At 34.4% G+C, this 18,471-nt stretch overlaps 1 pseudogene; it reads left to right on the top strand.

Annotated features, from left to right (window-relative positions):
* The first annotated feature begins 12,594 nt into the window (after positions 1-12,594).
* On the top strand, positions 12,595-13,540 carry LOC143666542 (olfactory receptor 8K5-like; annotated as a pseudogene).
* Positions 13,541-18,471: the final 4,931 nt, after the last annotated feature.

The raw sequence follows: 18,471 nt of genomic DNA, 5'->3' as shown, positions 1-18,471 counted from the left end.
TCAGATATTTCCCTCTGTCTAATTCAATGTACCAAAAAAGCAATAATGATTCAGCAATCAAAATCATCCCTTAAATCCTAATTTCTTTGTTAGACAACTACTACATCTCTCTCATTTCAATCACACTCAAACACCCTTTTCATTTAGCATTCACTCCCTCCCTCCATCCTCTACTGGGCAAGCACAAACCTGCCTTCAATCTCTGTGGATTTTTTTTTTATTCTGAAAACTTCATATAATAAGAATCATATAACATGTGATGTTTGATTTCTTGTTTCTTTCATTTAGCATTGTTTTCAAGGTTCATTCAAGTGGGTAGCACTCATCAATATCAATACTTAATTGCTTTTGCCAGGTGAATAATATTCTATTGTATGTGTATACCACAATTTGCTTAACATTCATTGTGAATTGCTATTTTGCCTATTTCTACCATTGGCTATTGTGAATAGTGGAGCTACGAACATTTGTGCATAATATCTGCTTGCATATCTGTTTTTATTTTGTGTACACACATAAGAGTGGAATTGCTGGGTAATATGGTAATTCTATGTTTAACTTTCGAGGAACTACCAACCTGTTTTACACAGTGGCTGCATCATTTTACATTCCCCTAAGGGTTTTTATTTATTCACATCCTACCCAAATATGTTGTATCATCTATCTTTTATTAAAGCCAGACTATGGTGTGTAGTGATATTTTACTGTGGTTTTGACTTGATTTCCATAAGGATCAGTGATATTTTACATTTTTTCATGTGCTTATTTGTCATTTGTATAACTGTTTATGGAAAAATGTTCATCTAAATTTTTCATTTCAAAAGTTTATCTTCTTTTTCTTTTGTTGATTGTGATTTAGGGGTCAAATATAAGCATGCATTAATCAATCTTTGGTCGTTAAGATTTTTCTAAGAGTTGTATGGTTTTCTCTTTTACATTAAGGTCATTGATCTATTATGAGTTAAATTTTTTGTGTAAAATGAACTAGGAAATCAACTTCATTTTGCATGTAGTTATTCAGTTATTGCTTACCATATGCTTCTGTTGTAATTTGCCAAGTTAGATCATTGCTCAAATTCCTGAAGGTACTTTGGCTCTTTATATATTTATGATAATATTTCTATTTTAATCAATTGTGTGAATATTTTCTAGCACTTTCAGATAGTATTGATTTTCTAGAATATGGGGAAGAAAATATGCTTTAAATGTACTAAAATTTGTACTTTTCTAGAAAATTTCTAAGGGAAACTGCAATATGTTAGGTTGAAAGCAAGGCTCTGGAAACCAAGATGTGGAATAAGTTAATTGTGCTAAGTGACGTGCATGGGAGCAGAACTAAAAACTAAAAACTGCTGCCCAAAGAAAAGTGGCAGGGAAACAGTTTCTATACCTACTTGGAACAATGAAAGGGTATAAGGGAACGGGGAGGGGAGGGCAAAGAGGATATGAGCTATGTGTGTTGTCCAAGGTGTTATGTCCTTAGGTATGGGCCGTAATTTGCAAGGACTGTTTGTAGGAGTCAGTTTATCAGTTGAAAACAAGCAGACTTCCTTGACTTGTTTATTACAGTTCCTCCTTTTCCATGGAGTTATGGGTCTTAATTAGCATCACAAAGAATTGCTGGTATGTCAGACTGCCTCAGTTACTTTTTTACTTCTTTGTAGTTTTCTGTGTAAAAATGGAAGTTTAAGCAAACTAAGATGATTAGTAAAGCTATTTTCCATTCTAACTTCACAAATAATAGCAACAAAAAAATGGGCTGAGGACTATCATTATTATACAAGCATTTATTCCTTTTTATCTTCCAAGTAATATTGTTTAACAAATCAAAATTTTTTCTTGACATAAAATCTATGCCAAAGCAGAAAGAGTGAAAACTGAATTTCATTTTCTTTCTTTAAATTGTACTCCATGATTGAGAATTTTCTTCTATCTCTTTAATTATTACACTAAAGATGAAGAAAACATGAAATAGGCAAAAATATTTTGTTTGTTGGAAATAGAGAAGAGTTCAAAATGTTGTAAATATTCATCCCCAAAGTTTTGCAGTGAATAAATGTACAATAATGAGAAAAGTGTATGTCAATAGAATGTACATTAGTTTAATAGAATTTAACTCACCAAACTTTTATTGTATCCTCTGTTAATGAAAGTCCTCTTTCCCAAATAGTGGTTGGGTTCTATGCAATGAAAATATTTTTTTAGAGTATTTTTTACTCATAACATACTGTTTTTCTCTCTTTACTAATATAACATTCTGAAAACCCATTAAAATAATATTAGTGAATATAACAATTTAACCTCCTGCATTTTACAACAGCTTTTATGTATCATATTATCCATTAATAATCACCTTTAATAAATCCTTTAGCATTTCCATTTGCATAATCTAATTTTCCCTCTTTTTATATCTCTTTTATACTCCATTTATCTTCATTTATTCACTTTTTGTCATTGATTCCTTTCTGAGATTACTAGTATCTATGCATCTGAAATATGGTCATAAAAGTAGCAGTATGGCATCAGGTATTTCAGAAGAAGGTAAATCAAATCAAGTGCTAAATATATAAAAATTGTCTAGTCTAGTTTATGCATATTTGAATATAGCTTAGATAACATGCAATGTTTATTACAATAGAAATGATGATAAAAGAGGGACAAATAAATCCTTCATAGTATCTACAGGAGAGAGAGAAAACACTGTCTCAAACTTTCTATACATTATTGTTTCTGGCTCAAAAAATATACTGAAAATAAGTTTGAGAAGATACCTATCCTTAATAAAACATGTAGAAAGAAACACATGGTTACTGATATAGATGCAATAAGTGTTTTCATTGACCATTATCAGCTCCACAAACAAAATAGATCTGGGGCAAACTTCAATTCTCAACATTTAATGTTTCAAAACCCCATACTTCAGGTATGAACCCCAATTAATAGGGGTGATAGTAAATATTTGTGGTGTGCATAATGGGATCAGCTGTCAGAGATCATAAGAGTATCTACAGTCATAATCAAATCATGGAAATTTCCCAAAACCCATATAAACAGAATAAAAGACAATTCTTATCCACTAATTGCATGAACTGAGTTGTTGCATTGGTGTGTCATGGGAACACAGGCTCAGGGCACCACAGAAACTTGTAGCAAATGATACCTTTATTTTACAGAATAAAGAGTAGAGTAAAGCAAAATCTACTTGTCACTAAGTAGCACAAATAGTCTAAAAGAAAAGGAAGCAAAGTCACATCATGGCCGGTCTCTCAAGGTGGCCCCAAACTGCTCTGGGTCAGGGTCAATAGATGGTAGCTCTTATACCAAGGAAGAGAGACCAATCTGCTCTTTGCATGTGGTTTTTATCTACCTTTGGTAGGAAGGGGACCCTGTAACTGAAAATGTCTGTTCTGATAAGTATCTGGGCCTGCTTGTTCCTGATTTCTAGGTTTAAGGTTGGGCTGGGCCTTTTGTTACACTCAATATCTACCTCATGTTGTGGAATAGCACACAATAGGAAAGGAAGCACAGGTAGTGGAAGATCTGATGATGGCTGCTGAACATGTATTCATGACTTCCCCAGAGAAGGAGGTGAGGGTAGGTGAGGTCTGGGAGATGATCACCTAACAAGTGTCTGTGATTTCCATAGCACTCACCTTTAATGTAATACTGGATTTTTCCCTAAAATTTCTTACTTTTGCCCTGGTAAGAAGAATTTATGGTTTTCCTCTCCCATTGAAGATGCTCCCCAAGGGAGTAGTGTATGATTCATTCTTATTCCCAAATCACCAATGATGCTTAAAATAATTGCCTTGTTGCATCTGCAAATTTTGCAAGGGACCCTCCATATTACCCAGTGCAAAAACATAAGGAAAATTGCAAAAGAAAACAAAAAACATAAATCATTGTTATAATCCCAAGGACACATATATGATCTAAACAAATTCACTCATTTACATAAAGTCACTGACTAAGGTTACTAATGGAAAAATAAATTTCATTGCCCTTTTCAAAAGACCAACTTTTTGGTCAGTAATTTGTTGTTGTTTTTCTATACCTTAATTCATTTGATTCTGTTTTAATCTTAATAGTTCTTCTACCAGATTTAGTTTGTTCATGTTTTATTTTTCCAAATTCCATGAGATGTAAAGTTAAATTGTTGCTGGAAATATTTCTTCATCTGTAGTGTAGGTATTTGCAGCTATACATTTCATTCTGAGCCTGCTTTTATTGCATCCCATAAGTCTTAGAATGTTGCATTTTCATTTTCATTTGTCTTCATGTATTTTTTTAATCTTTTTTATTAATTAACAAAAAAAAGAAATTAACCCAACATTTAGAAATCATACCATTCTACATATGCAATCAGTAATTCTTAACATCATCGTATAGATGCATGATCATTATTTCTTAGTACATTTGCATCGGTTTAGAAGAACTAGCAACACATCAGAAGAAGACATAGAATGTTAATATAGAGAAAAAAAATAAAAGTAATAATAACAGTAAAAAAAAAAGACAAACAAACAATCAGACAGACAAAAACAAAAAAAAACAAAAACAAACAAACAAACAAAAAACCAAAAACTTATAGCTCAGATGCAGCTTCATTCAGTGTTTTAACATGATTACTTTACAATTAGGTATTATTGTGCTGTCCATTTTTGAGTTTTTATATCTAGTCCTGTTGCACAGTCTGTATCCCTTCAGCTCCAATTACCCATTATCTTACCCTGTTTCTAACTCCTGCTGGACTCTGTTACCAATGACATATTCCAAGTTCATTCTCGAATGTTGGTTCACATCAGTGGGACCATACAGTATTTGTCCTTTAGTTTTTGGCTAGACTCACTCAACATAATGTTCTCTAGGTCCATCCATGTTATTACATGGTTCATAAGGTTATCCTGCCTTAAAGCTGCATAATATTCCATCGTATGTATGTACCACAGTTTGCACAGCCACTCGTCTGTTGATGGACATTTTGGCTGTTTCCATCTCTTTGCAATTGTAAATAACGCTGCTATGAACATTGGTGTGCAAATGTCCATTTGTGTCTTTGCCCTTAAGTCCTTTGAGTAGATACCCAGCAATGGTATTGCTGGGTCGTATGGCAATTCTATATTCAGCTTTTTGAGGAACCGCCAAACTGCCTTCCACAGTGGTTGCACCATTTGACATTCCCACCAACAGTGGATAAGTGTGCCTCTTTCTCCGCATCCTCTCCAGCACTTGTCATTTTCTGTTTTGTTGATAATGGCCATTCTGGTGGGTGTGAGATGATATCTCATTGTGGTTTTGATTTGCATGTCTCTAATGGCCAGGGACATTGAGCATCTCTTCATGTGCCTTTTGGCCATTTGTATTTCCTCTTCTGAGAGGTGTCTGTTCAAGTCTTTTTCCCATTTTGTAATTGGGTTGGCTGTCTTTTTGTTGTTGAGTTGAACAATCTCTTTATAAATTCTGGATACTAGACCTTTATCTGATATGTCATTTTCAAATATTGTCTCCCATTGTGTAGGCTGTCTTTCTACTTTCTTGATGAAGTTCTTTGATGCACAAAAGTGTTTAATTTTGAGGAGCTCCCATTTATTTATTTCCTTCTTCAGTGCTCTTGCTTTAGGTTTAAGGTCCATAAAATCGTCTCCAATTGTAAGATTCATAAGATATCTCCCAACATTTTCCTCTAACTGTTTTATGGTCTTAGACCTAATGTTTAGATCTTTGATCCATTTTGCTTTTGTGTAGACTGTGAGATATGGGTCTTCTTTCATTCTTTTGCATATGGATATCCAGTTCTCTAAGCACCATTTATTGAAGAGACTGTTCTGTCCCAGGTGAGTTGGCTTGACTGCCTTATCAAAGATCAAATGTCCATAGATGAGAGGGTCTATATCTAAGCACTCTATTCGATTCCATTAGTCAATATATCTATCTTTATGCCAATACCATGCTGCTTTGACCCCTGTGGCTTCATAATATGCCTTAAAGTCAGGCAGTGCGAGACCTCCAGCTTCATTTTTTTTCCTCAAGATGTTTTTAGCAATTCGGGGCACCCTGCCCTTCCAGATAAATTTGCTTATTGGTTTTTCTATTTCTGAAAAATAAGTTGTTGGAATTTTGATTGGTATTGCATTGAATCTGTAAATCAATTTAGGTAGGATTGACATCTTAACTATATTTAGTCTTCCAATCCATGAACACGGTATGCCCTTCCATCTACTTAGGTCTTCTGTGATTTCTTTTAACAGTTTTTTGTAGTTTTCTTTATATAGTTTTTTTGTCTCTTTAGTTAAATTTATTCCTAGGTATTTTATTCTTTTGGTTGCAGTTGTAAATAGGATTCGTTTCTTGATTTCCCCGCAGCTTGTTCATTACTAGTGTATAGAAATGTTACAGATTTTTGAATGTTGATTTTGTAACCTGCTACTTTGCTGTACTCATTTATTAGCTCTAGTAGTTTTGTTGTGGATTTTTCTGGGTTTTCGACGTATAGTATCATATTGTCTGCAAACAGTGATAGTTTTACTTCTTCCTTTCCAATTTTGATGCCTTGTATTTCTTTTTCTTGTCTAATTGCTCTGGCTAGAACCTCCAACACAATGTTTAATAATAGTGGTGATAGTGGACATCCTTGTCTTGTTCCTGATCTTAGGGGGAAAGTTTTCAATTTTTCCCCATTGAGGATGATATTAGCTGTGGGTTTTTCATATATTCCCTCTATCATTTTAAGGAAGTTCCCTTGTATTCCTATCCTTTGAAGTGTTTTCAACAGGAAAGGATGTTGAATCTTGTCAAATGCCTTCTCTGCATCAATTGAGATGATCATGTGATTTTTCTGCTTTGATTTGTTGATATGGTGTATTACATTAATTGATTTTCTTATGTTGAACTATCCTTGCATATCTGGGATGAATCCTACTTGGTCATGATGTATAATTCTTTTAATGTGTTGTTGGATACGATTTGCTAGAATTTTATTGAGGATTTTTGCATCTATATTCATTAGAGAGATTGGTCTGTAGTTTTCTTTTTTTGTAATATCTTTGCCTGGTTTTGGTATGAGGGTGATGTTGGCTTCATAGAATGAATTAGGTAGTTTTCCCTCTACTTCGATTTTTTTGAAGAGTTTGAGGAGAGTTGGTACTAATTCTTTCTGGAATGTTTGGTAGAATTCACATGTGAAGCCGTCTGGTCCTGGACTTTTCTTTTTAGGAAGTTTTTGAATGACTAATTCAATTTCTTTAATTGTGATTGGTTTGTTGAGGTCATCTATTTCTTCTTGAGTCAAAGTTGGTTGTTCATGTCTTTCCAGGAACCCGTCCATTTCATCTAAATTGTTGCATTTATTAGCGTAAAGTTGTTCATAGTATCCTGTTATTACCTCCTTTATTTCTGTGAGGTCAGTAGTTATGTCTCCTCTTTCATTTCTAATCTTATTTATTTGCATCCTCTCTCTTCTTCTTTTTGTGAATCTTGCTAAGGGCCCATCAATCTTATTGATTTTCTCATAGAACCAACTTCTGGTCTTATTGATTTTCTCTATTGTTTTCATGTTTTCAATTTCATTTATTTCTTCTCTAATCTTTGTTATTTCTTTCCTTTTTCTTGCTTTGGGATTAGTTTGCTGTTCTTTCTCCAGTTCTTCCAAGTGAACAGTTAATTCCTGCATTTTTGCCTTCTCTTCTTTTCTGATATAGGCATTTAGGGCAATAAATTTCCCTCTTAGCACTGCCTTTGCTGCGTCCCATAGGTTTTGATATTTTGTGTTTTCATTTTCATTTGCCTCTAGGTATTTACTAATTTCTCTTGCAATTTCTTCTTTGATCGACTCGTTGTTTAAGAGTGTGTTGTTGAGCCTCCATGTATTTGTGAATTTTCTGGCACTCTGCCTATTATTGATTTCCAATTTCATTCCTTTATGATCCGAGAAAGTGTTGTGTATGATTTCAATCTTTTTAAATTTGTTAAGACTTGCTTTGTGACCCAGCATATGGTCTATCTTTGAGAATGATCCATGAGCACTTGAGAAAAAGGTGTATCCTGCTGTTGTGGGATGTAATGTCCTATAAATGTCTGTTAAGTCTAGCTCATTTATAGTAATATTCAGATTCTCTATTTCTTTATTGATCCTTGTCTAGGTGTTCTGTCCATTGATGAGAGTGGTGAATTGAAGTCTCCAACTATTATGGTATATGTGTCTATTTCCCTTTTCAGTGTTTGCAGTGTATTCCTCACATATTTTGGGGCATTCTGGTTTGGTGCATAAATATTTATGATTGTTATGTCTTCTTGTTTAATTGTTCCTTTTATTAGTAGATAGTGTCCTTCTTTGTCTCTTTTAACTGTTTTACATTTGAAGTCTAACTTGTTGGATATTAGTATAGCCACTCCTGCTCTTTTCTGGTTGTTATTTGCATGAAATATCTTTTCCTAACCTTTCACTTTCAGCCTATGTTTATCTTTGGGTCTAAGATGTGTTTCCTGTAGACAGCATATAGAAGGATCCTGTTTTTTAATCCATTCTGCCAGTCTATGTCTTTTGATTGGGGAGTTCAGTCCATTAACATTTAGTGTTATTATGGTTTGGATAATATTTTCCTCTAACATTTTGCCTTTTGTATTATATATATCATATCTGACTTTCCTTCTTTCTACACTCTTCTCCATACCTCTCTCTTCTGTCTTTTCGGTTCTGACTCTAGTGCTCCCTTTAGTATTTCTTGCAGAGCTGGTCTCTTGGTCACAAATTCTCTCAGTGACTTTTTGTCTGAGAATGTTTTAATTTCTCCCTCGTTTTTGAAGGACAATTTTGCTGGATATAGGAGTCTTGGTTGGCAGTTTTTCTCTTTTAGTAATTTAAATATATCATCCCACTGTCTTCTAGCCTCCATGGTTTATGCTGAGAAATCTACACATAGTCTTATTGGGTTTCCCTTGTATGTGACGGATTGTTTTTCTCTTGCTGCTTTCAAGATCCTCTCTTTCTCTTTGATCTCTGACATTCTAACTAGTAAGTGTCTTGGAGAACGCCTATTTGGGTCTAATCTCTTTGGGGTGCGCTGCACTTCTTGGATCTGTAATTTTAGGTCTTTCATAAGAGTTGGGAAATTTTCAGTGATAATTTCTTCCATTAGATTTTCTCCTCCTTTTCCCTTTTCTTCTCCTTCTGGGACACCCACAACACGTATATTTGTGCGGTTCATATTGTCCTTGAGTTCCCTGATACCCTGTTCAAATTTTTCCATTCTTTTCCCGACAGTTTCTGTTTCTTTTTGGAATTCAGATGTTCCATCCTCCAAGTCACTAATTATATCTTCTGTCTCTTTAAATCTATCATTGTAGGTATCCATTGTTTTTTCCATCTTTTCTACTTTGTCCTTCACTTCCATACGTTCTGTGATTTGTTTTTTCAGTTTTTCTATTTCTTCTTCATGTTCAGCCCATGTCTTCTTCATGTCCTCCCTCAATTTATCGATTTCCATTTTGAAGAGGTTTTCCATTTCTGTTTGTATATTCAGCATTAGTTGTCTCAGCTCCTGTATCTCATTTGAACTATTGATTTGTTCCTTTGACTGGGCCATATTTTCAATTTTTTGAGCATGATCCATTTTCTTCTGCTGGCGTCTGGGCATTTAGACAGATTTCCCTGGGTGTTGGATCCAACAGTTTGGAAGATTTTTCTGTGAAATCTCTGGGTTCTGTTTTTCTTATCCTGCCCAGTAGGTGGCGCTCGTGGCACACGTTTGTCTGCGGGTCCCACCAGTAAAAGGTGCTGTGGGTCCTTTAACTTTGGAAAACTCTCGCCATCGGGGAGGTTCGCCATCCGAAGTGGCTTGGAAGAGTGCCAGTCGGCCCGGGGTCCGAACACGGGGATGGTCGCCCGCTGCCGCAGCCCGGGAGAGCGCCCGTCCGAATTTCCTAGTTGGCCCAGGACACCACGCTTGGCGGGAGATCGCCAGCCGCTGTAGCCCTGGAGAGTGCACCGTTCCCAGGGAGTTGTGTTTGAAAGGGCATCCCCCGTCACCATTCTCTGCGGCCTGGGGATTTCTGATCCAATTCTCTCAGTTGGTCTTGGAGGCCGTGTGTGGTGTGGGAGCCAGCCTCCACAGTTTGAGTGGACCGCCTGTCCAATTCTCCCAGCTGGCCCAGGAAGGGGGAAAGGAAGGACTCCGGCCGCTTGCTGCCCTGCCCGGTGAAGTCGCGCCCCTCAGCGATCTCACCAGAGCGGGTTCTCTCAGCCAGTCAGCCATTCCAGGATGGGGTACGCTGTCTTTTTTATCTCTGTCGTGGCTTTGGGAGCTGTTCTGTATCATTTCTACTCCCTTAGTAGCTGTTCTGGAGGAGGAACTAAGATCCGCACGTCTTACTAAGCTGCCATCTTCTCTGGAAGTCTAATAGTATACTTTTTATGAGTTATGGAGTTACAGAGAACACTCTGAACCCAAAGTAATTTCTGTTGCCACCCTGTCTAAAGATTTAAAAATCAACAATTCCTTTACATACTCTTTTATTCTGTCTGCTGTAATGGTTACTCCTAAAAGAAAGTTATTTAAAATGCACATTTAAAGCTCAGTAGATGTCAGAGATACTCTTTTTTGATGCAGTAAAATGGGCAGGGAAAAAGAATCCCAATATCTTCACAGGAAGGTAATGTCTGACAATAAGAATGGAGATAGGCTCAATAATGCTAGAATAACTCTTCGCATGACTCTGAAGATAGACTTATGAGTTCATATATTCAGGGGGGAGAGGGACTTTTGTAAAGCAGAATGCATGTGCTCAAAAAAAAACATCAAACAACCTCAGGAAGAAGGCAAAACAATCTCCAGTATTGTCCTGCCCAGCTCCCCAGTTTCCCCCATAGCTGGCAAAATCCAGGCCAATAACTAGCAGAGTCTTAGATTTGCTGCCACTCTGTTTAAAGTTCTAACCAGTTATATGACCAAAAATCATCCTTACCAGAAAAAGCCACACATGGCTCCTGAGTGCTAGAGCCTTGGGGTATGAAGGGTGGGGGGAGCTGGAGCCCTTGAATTCTTACCTGACAGTTGTACAATGCTCAACCTGGGGAATCCATTACACTAAAATAATTGTGATTGCATTTTATGTGACTGAACTTTTTGAACTTACTTGTCTCTTCCAATTGAAAATCCTACTTAAAGAGAGCCAGGTTTTCATGAAGGGGATGCTGAATGTGACAGGAACTTAAGAAGCAATCCAAATGGATAAAGCTAAACCAGCTCCACTGCCTTTAAGCAGAATAGTTCCACTTTGATTTGCTGACTTTTCTTGTAAAACTGTAAGAAATGAATGGGTGAAGATTTTTCCTTGATATTTGAAAATCACAACATTATATTCTATAAATTCTCCATTGTTCAGTTCCAGAAATCAATTTAGAGTATGAAATATATGATGCATTAAATTCATAAATATATATTTTCAATCTTATTGACTTATCATCTCCACCAAGTTATATTAAATGAAATAAAGCATACAAAACTGAATAATCAAAATCCATGTATATTGATGCAAACAGCAGATTTTAACAGGTATGGATACATACTTTGTGGTCCTTTCTATTAATTCAAACAGTATTGTATGTTTATCCAATAAATTATGAATTTTCATTTTTTAAATAAAATCTAAATATCAATTGAGTATGAATATAAATACTTACTTATAAAGAGAAATAAAAAACAAATTGAAACTATAAACAATTTGCTGATGATCATGTACTCCCTAAAATTCATCAATAAAATATTTTCATCAATTAGATTGAAAACAAAGCATACAGGTTGGAAGAACTGTTGTTAGAAGTCATTTGGCAGCAGAACAGAAAGCATTATATAATAATACATGTCATTGATTTTGAACTACTTAGTATGTCCACTATACATGAAATAAAGAATTATTAACTCAATTCCTTCTTAACTGACCTTTAGAAATCCCATTAGATAGCTGAATGCAACCTGATGTTAGGTGAATTGCAATGGAGTGGAAGACAGAATGGAAAGAAAAGCTGACCTCAACAAATTATGACTATTATGCCAACAAAGATGATGCTGGGAAACTTAATTTTACAATGATTACAAAGACATATCATTATGTGTATGCTTTGCTAGGTCCCACCCAGGTCTTTGAAGAGGGTGATGCAAATGAGATGCTAAAATCTGTTTCTTTAGCTTTAAATTAACTCCACTTCTCCTTTTAAAGACACCAAAATTCCATTAGGAATCAAAGCTAATAATGGAAATGTACAAAGAAATATTGAAATGCCATCAGATAGGTTAAATATATTCTAATGTTTCTATATTAACAGCTAATGATTTTGTTACCAATGGGTATGTTCCAAATATGCTCACTCCATTTATATTCAATCTATCATATCAGTTCATAATGAGTTTCAGATGGATATCACTGTTTTGGGAAGTAAGAGATTCTATCATTATTTTAACTTCAAATGTGGATTCATTTTTCTACCACACAGTAGGAAAACATATTCTTCATTATTTCTAGAAGTATTATGTTTAGATAGTTGCATGAAAACTAGTGACAATGCTTCTGTTTCTCCCAAGAGGTTATAACTTGGAAAAAATGGACCTACAGAATCTGACAGTGTTGTTGGAATTCATTCTACTGGGAGTCACAAGGTGCCCTGAGCTGCAGGGTCCCCTTTTTGGAGTCTTTCTCCTCATCTACACAGTCATGCTGGTGGGCAACCTGGGCATGATCATCCTGATCAAGGTGAACTCCCATCTCCATGCTCCCATCCATGTATTTCTTTATCAGACACCTGGCTTTCATTGATCTTGGCAATTCTACTGTCATTGTTCCCAAGATGCTGGCAAATCTTGTTGAGGAGCAAAATACCATTTCCTATTATGCCTGTGCCACACAGAAGGCTTTCTTCATTATGTTCATTATCAGTGAAATTTTCTTGTTGTCAGCCATAGCCTATGACCACTGTGTGGCCATCTGTAACCTTCTGCTCTACAGTGTGATCATGACCCAGAGACCTAGCAATGTGCTTGTGGGTATCTCCTACCTCCACAGCACCTTTCAGTCTCTGATGATCACCATCAAGATTTTTACTTTGACCTTTTGTGGTTCTAAAGTCATTAGTCATTTTTACTATGATGATATAACTTTTCTACCCATTCTGTACTCAAATGCAAGAGAACTAGAATTGTTGATTATACTATTTTCAGCATTTGATTTGATTTCTTCCCTTCTCATAATCCTAGTGTCTTATGTCCTGATACTGTTAGCCATATTTTGAATTCATTCTTCTGAAGGAAGGAACAAAGCTTTCTCTACATGTGGTTTTCATCTGGCCATGGTGGTTGTGTTTTATGGAATGCTATCATTTATCTATGTGCAGCCCATATCTGCTCATTCTTTTGGTACTAACAAAATGACCTCTGTATTCTACACTTTGATTATACCTATGCCTAACCCCCTGATTTACAGCTTAAGGGACAAAGAGGTAAAGAATGCCTTCTATAGTTTCTTCAAAAATACATGCAACTTTTGTATTTAATATTAAATATAGGCTATAGTTCTAATAAATTATACAAAGTCAGATGTCGTGTGATAATATTTCTAATAGGCATAATTGCATTCTCCTTGGCTCTTGAACAAAGGTGAAATGAAAATAGATTTTCTTCTTATATTCTTCCAGATTACTTCCCATATTTTAGACTCAGTTTAAAGGTCACTTTCTCCTCAATATTCTTTGTTGTAATTAATGCTTCATCCTTCCACCCACAAGAACATTGACTATACTCTACATCTGTATATTATGTATTTGCTTCTGCCAGGATTTTTGTAAGGACAGGGTTCATCTGAATCCTGTTTTCATCATATTTTCTGAGCCAGAAACAGGCATGTAAACTTCCTTCAAGTCGAGAAGTTACCAACATCTTCTGTTGACACCATGAAATATTTATTTGTTCCTGTTATCAGTCATTTCTCCCCTAATAGTCTCATTTTTTATCTATGCTTCACATGAACATGACCAAAAGACACTTAAAAATGTTAATCTGTTAGCACTTAAATTGATTTCCTTCCTCCAAGGTGATGATTCTCTTAGGCCATTTTCCACATGCAAAGATAATAGCTAGGAAAGAAAGGATTATAATAAAAATGAATTAAAACATAGTGTAGAATAAAGGAAGGGAAAAAATAAAAGATATTTAGGATGCATGTTTGGAGGCCTAAAGGATTTATTGATGGAAAGCATGATAAGGAAAACCTGTAGTAAAATATAGATAATACAGGCATATTATCTAATTCATATTTTCATTGGATTTGGAAAATATCATATTGTAAAGAAGGAAGAAAAATACATCAATAGGAAAAATTACTCTAGCATAAAGTTTTTTTTATTGTCAGACACCCAAATATATTAACAATGGATTTGTGAAAAATAATACCGTTCATTAGCAGAGGAACAAAGCATGGAGATCTAAATTCTAATGAATTAATATACATTTGAATGAGGAAATACACCCTTATCCCCTTACTTTACATTCTCACACTGCAAACATTTGGGCATTTTTCTCACTTTCAAACAAATGAAGAAATAACAAAACAGCTTCTTATATTCCATACTTTCTTCATTTTATCCAAATAATGAAAGAAACTAATTAAAAGAGAAAATTTTGTGCCATAATTAACAAAATGTAAAGATAAAGTAAAAGTTTTAACTCTCTATTTGCCTCTGCATAGACAGTGTGCTAAGAAAAACTTTTAAACTGCTAAATATGATGAGTATTAAAGAAGCATGTAAGTAAAATTTAGCATAGTGCTAACAGTTCTTATCCTACATGCTGATTTTGCTCTAGGCACCCCAAGCATACAAGCCAATAATCTAGATAAATGCAAATTTTACTGAAGCTTAAGTACATTTTTTTCCTTCACTTGCTTGGAAATCAAAGAAAATTTGATAGAGTTAGAAAATATAAACAAAACTAAAAGAAACATCAGAAATATGGAAAGACTACATATTTTTTGGAAAATCAAATGATAATACTCAAAACAATAATCAATATTGGAAAATTAAAAGAAAAGAAAATAGAAATTTATTTACTAAACATCATCAGAAATATGGAAAGACTATGTATTTTGAGAAAAATAAAAACAGTTTGAGGAATCAGAACAACAATTGACTTTGGAAAATTAAAAGAAGAATAAATATAAATTTACCTGTTTATAAACATATTTTATTAAAAGTAAGGATTCAGGCATAGTTTAAAATTGGATTGCTAAAAAGTATATTATTATTCTACATATAGCTTGCATTATATGTAATAGTTAGAGGAATGCAATATATAAGTGAAATTAATATGGCCTGTGGAATCTGAGATTGTATTCCATCAACAAAAAGGGAAAATGTGAACCAAAGAGGATTTAAATTAATATATATATATTATAATTGATGAAATAAAAATTTGATTGATAATATAAAAAACATATTGGATTAAATTTCTACTCATTGCTTTCCTTTAATATAAAATTATTATAGTCATTAACCAAACTCCAAATTTCTATATTTTCATGGACATTTTATTAGATTATTTATCTATAACACAATTCTAAAAAGCCTTTAATGCAGAAGAATAAAGAGAAGCATGTGATAAATATATCATGAATAGACAGTAGACATAAAAGATGTCAAATGTACATACATACTAATTTTGAAAAAGTTTGACAAATTTTTGGCATGAACATCACAAACTGTAAAAATAATCATTATAAGGAGTATAATTGTGTGGCATTTAGTATATCACAAAAAAAGTTGTGCAACCATCAGCAATTCCAAAAACTTTTCAACACATACAAAGGAGACTCTCTACTTATTAAAATATGAGACTTCTTTCCCCTTTTCTCAATAACATGACATCCTCATTTTCCTTTCCCCAAACATCTGACAACATTTTGTCTTCTTTCTGTCCCTCTGGATTTAACTATTCTGCATATTTCATAGAAAATGAATCATAAAATATATGAACTTTGCATTTGTCTGTTTTCACTCAGGACAATAATTTCAAGTTCATCTACTATGAACCACAATTCATTTATTTATATGGCTGAATAACATTACATTTTATGGCTACATTGCATTGTGTTTATATAGTAATCTGTTGGTGGACATTTGTGTTTTTCCCATCATTTGGCTTGCTTCACCAAGCAACTGGGCACCAAAAATGAGACCAGTTAGTTTATTGTTAAACTCAATATAAAAGCATATTTAAATGCATACCAAAAAAACTAAAATGAATTTAAAAGAAACCAAGTTAGAGTTTGAAAAATGTTATGCTGGTTAAATATCAATTACTTGTTGATTTTTCCAGTGTTTATATGAAAAGGGTAGCAATTTGTACATAATAGATAAACAGAGAGTTTTGTTAAATATAATTGTCTGCAGTGTGTGTGTGAGAATCAGTGCTCCATCATGCTACTCTTTGCTTAATTATAGGTAAGATCAGGCATGTTGCTTTCCCACTGTCTCATTGTTTCTGTGACTGAGACAAACCTATGTATATACAACTGTGGATATAAGCAGGCCTTGTTTAATTGCACTTCACTTTGTTGTGCTATGCAGGTATCATGATTTTATTTATTTATTTCTATATTTTTTTTTACAAATTGAAGGCTGTGACAACCCTGCATCAAGCAAGTCTATTGCCACAATTTTTCCAACAGCATGTTCTCACTTTGTGTTTTTTTTCTTTGTTTCACCTTTGGGGTAACATGAACCAGGCTTATGTAACACAGCAAACTTAATTCATGAATGTTGTGTTTGTTCTGACTACTCCACCATTTGGTCGTTCACCCATCTCTCCCTTTCTCTCTCTTTTTCTCTTTCTTTCCCCTCAGACCTTCCTATTCTCTGAGATACAGCAATATTTAGGCCAAATAACAACCTAGAAAGTCCTACAAGGGTTCAAGTGATAGGAAGACTCAAACATGTCTCAATTTAAATTAATAGATAGAAATGATCAAGCTTATCTTTTGGCTTTCCAAAATCCAAGATAGGCCAAAAGCTAAGCCTCATGCATAAGTTTTGAATGCAAGGGAAAATTTCTTAAAGTAAATTAAAGTGCTAGTCCAGTGAGCACATGAATGATAAGAAAGTGAAATAGTCTTCTTGCTAATATGGAGAAAATTTATCTGGATAGAAAATCAAACCAGCCATGACATTCCCTTAAACTGAAGCCTAATCTAGAGGAAGAGCTTAACTTTCTATATTTCTATGAAGACTGAGAGAGATGAGAAATCTGCAGAACAAAAGTTTGAAGCTGAAAATGTTGGTTCATGAATTTAAGGTAAAAAACATCTTTCTAGTATACAAGTGTAAGGTAAAGGAGCAAGTGCTGATATAAAAGCTGACGCAAGTTATTCTAAAGATGATGTAAGTGGTGAAGGTGGTAAACTAGACAACTGGATTTCAATGGAAATGAAAAAGACTTGTATTGGAAGAAGATATCATCTGGGACTTATATAGTTAGAGAAGAGAAGTCAATGCCTGGATTCATTATTTCAAAGGATAGGCTGATTCTTATATTAGGGGCCATTGCAGCTAGTGACTTTAAGGTGAAGTCAATTCTCATTCACCATTATAAAAATCCTAATGCCATTAAGAGATATGCTAAATATACCTTATCTGTGCTCTTTAGATGAAATAACAAAGGCTGGATGTCAGCAATCTGTTTACAAGAAGGCTTACTGAATATTTTAAGCACACTGTAGAGAAATATTGCTCAGAAACAAAGATCCCTTTCAAAATATTTTGTTCATTGACAATGAAACTGTTCATCCAAGGGCTCTGATGGAGATGTATAAAGAGATTAATGTTGGTTTTATGCCTGTTAACAAATAAAATCCTTTGTGAAAAGAGCCATTTTGACTTTGAAGCCTTATAACCTAAGAAGTACATTTCTTAAGGCCATAGCTGTCATAGATTGTGATTCTTGTGATGGATCTTGGTAAAGCAAATTGAACACCTTCTGGAAAGGATTCACCCTTCTAGATGTTATTAAGAATATTTATGATTCATGAAAAAAGATCAAAATATCAAAACTAACAAGTTAGTAAGAAGGTTATTCCAATTCTTATGTGTGAATTTAAGAGGTTCAGAGACTTCAGTGGAGGACGTAATTGCAGATGTGGTGTAATTAGCAAGAGAACTAAAATAGAAGTGGACCTTGAGTATGACTGAGTTATGCAATCTGATGATAGTATTTAATCAATGAGGAATTCCTTCTTCTAGATGAGCAAAGAAAGTTGTTTCTTGAGATGGAATCTACTCCCAATGAAGATGCTGTGAACATTGTTGAAATGAGAACAAAGGATTTAGACTAGTGTATAAACTTAGTCAAAAAGCAGAAGCAGGGTTTAAGAGGACTGACTTCAATTTTGAGAGTAATTCTACTTGAATAGAATGCTAGCAAACAGTATTGCATGCTA

This window comes from Tamandua tetradactyla, chromosome 23 (genome assembly GCF_023851605.1).
Source record: "Tamandua tetradactyla isolate mTamTet1 chromosome 23, mTamTet1.pri, whole genome shotgun sequence".
NCBI lineage: Eukaryota > Metazoa > Chordata > Mammalia > Pilosa > Myrmecophagidae > Tamandua > Tamandua tetradactyla.
Note: the sequence above shows the minus strand (reverse complement) of the source record. Positions and strands in the feature narration are given on the sequence as shown.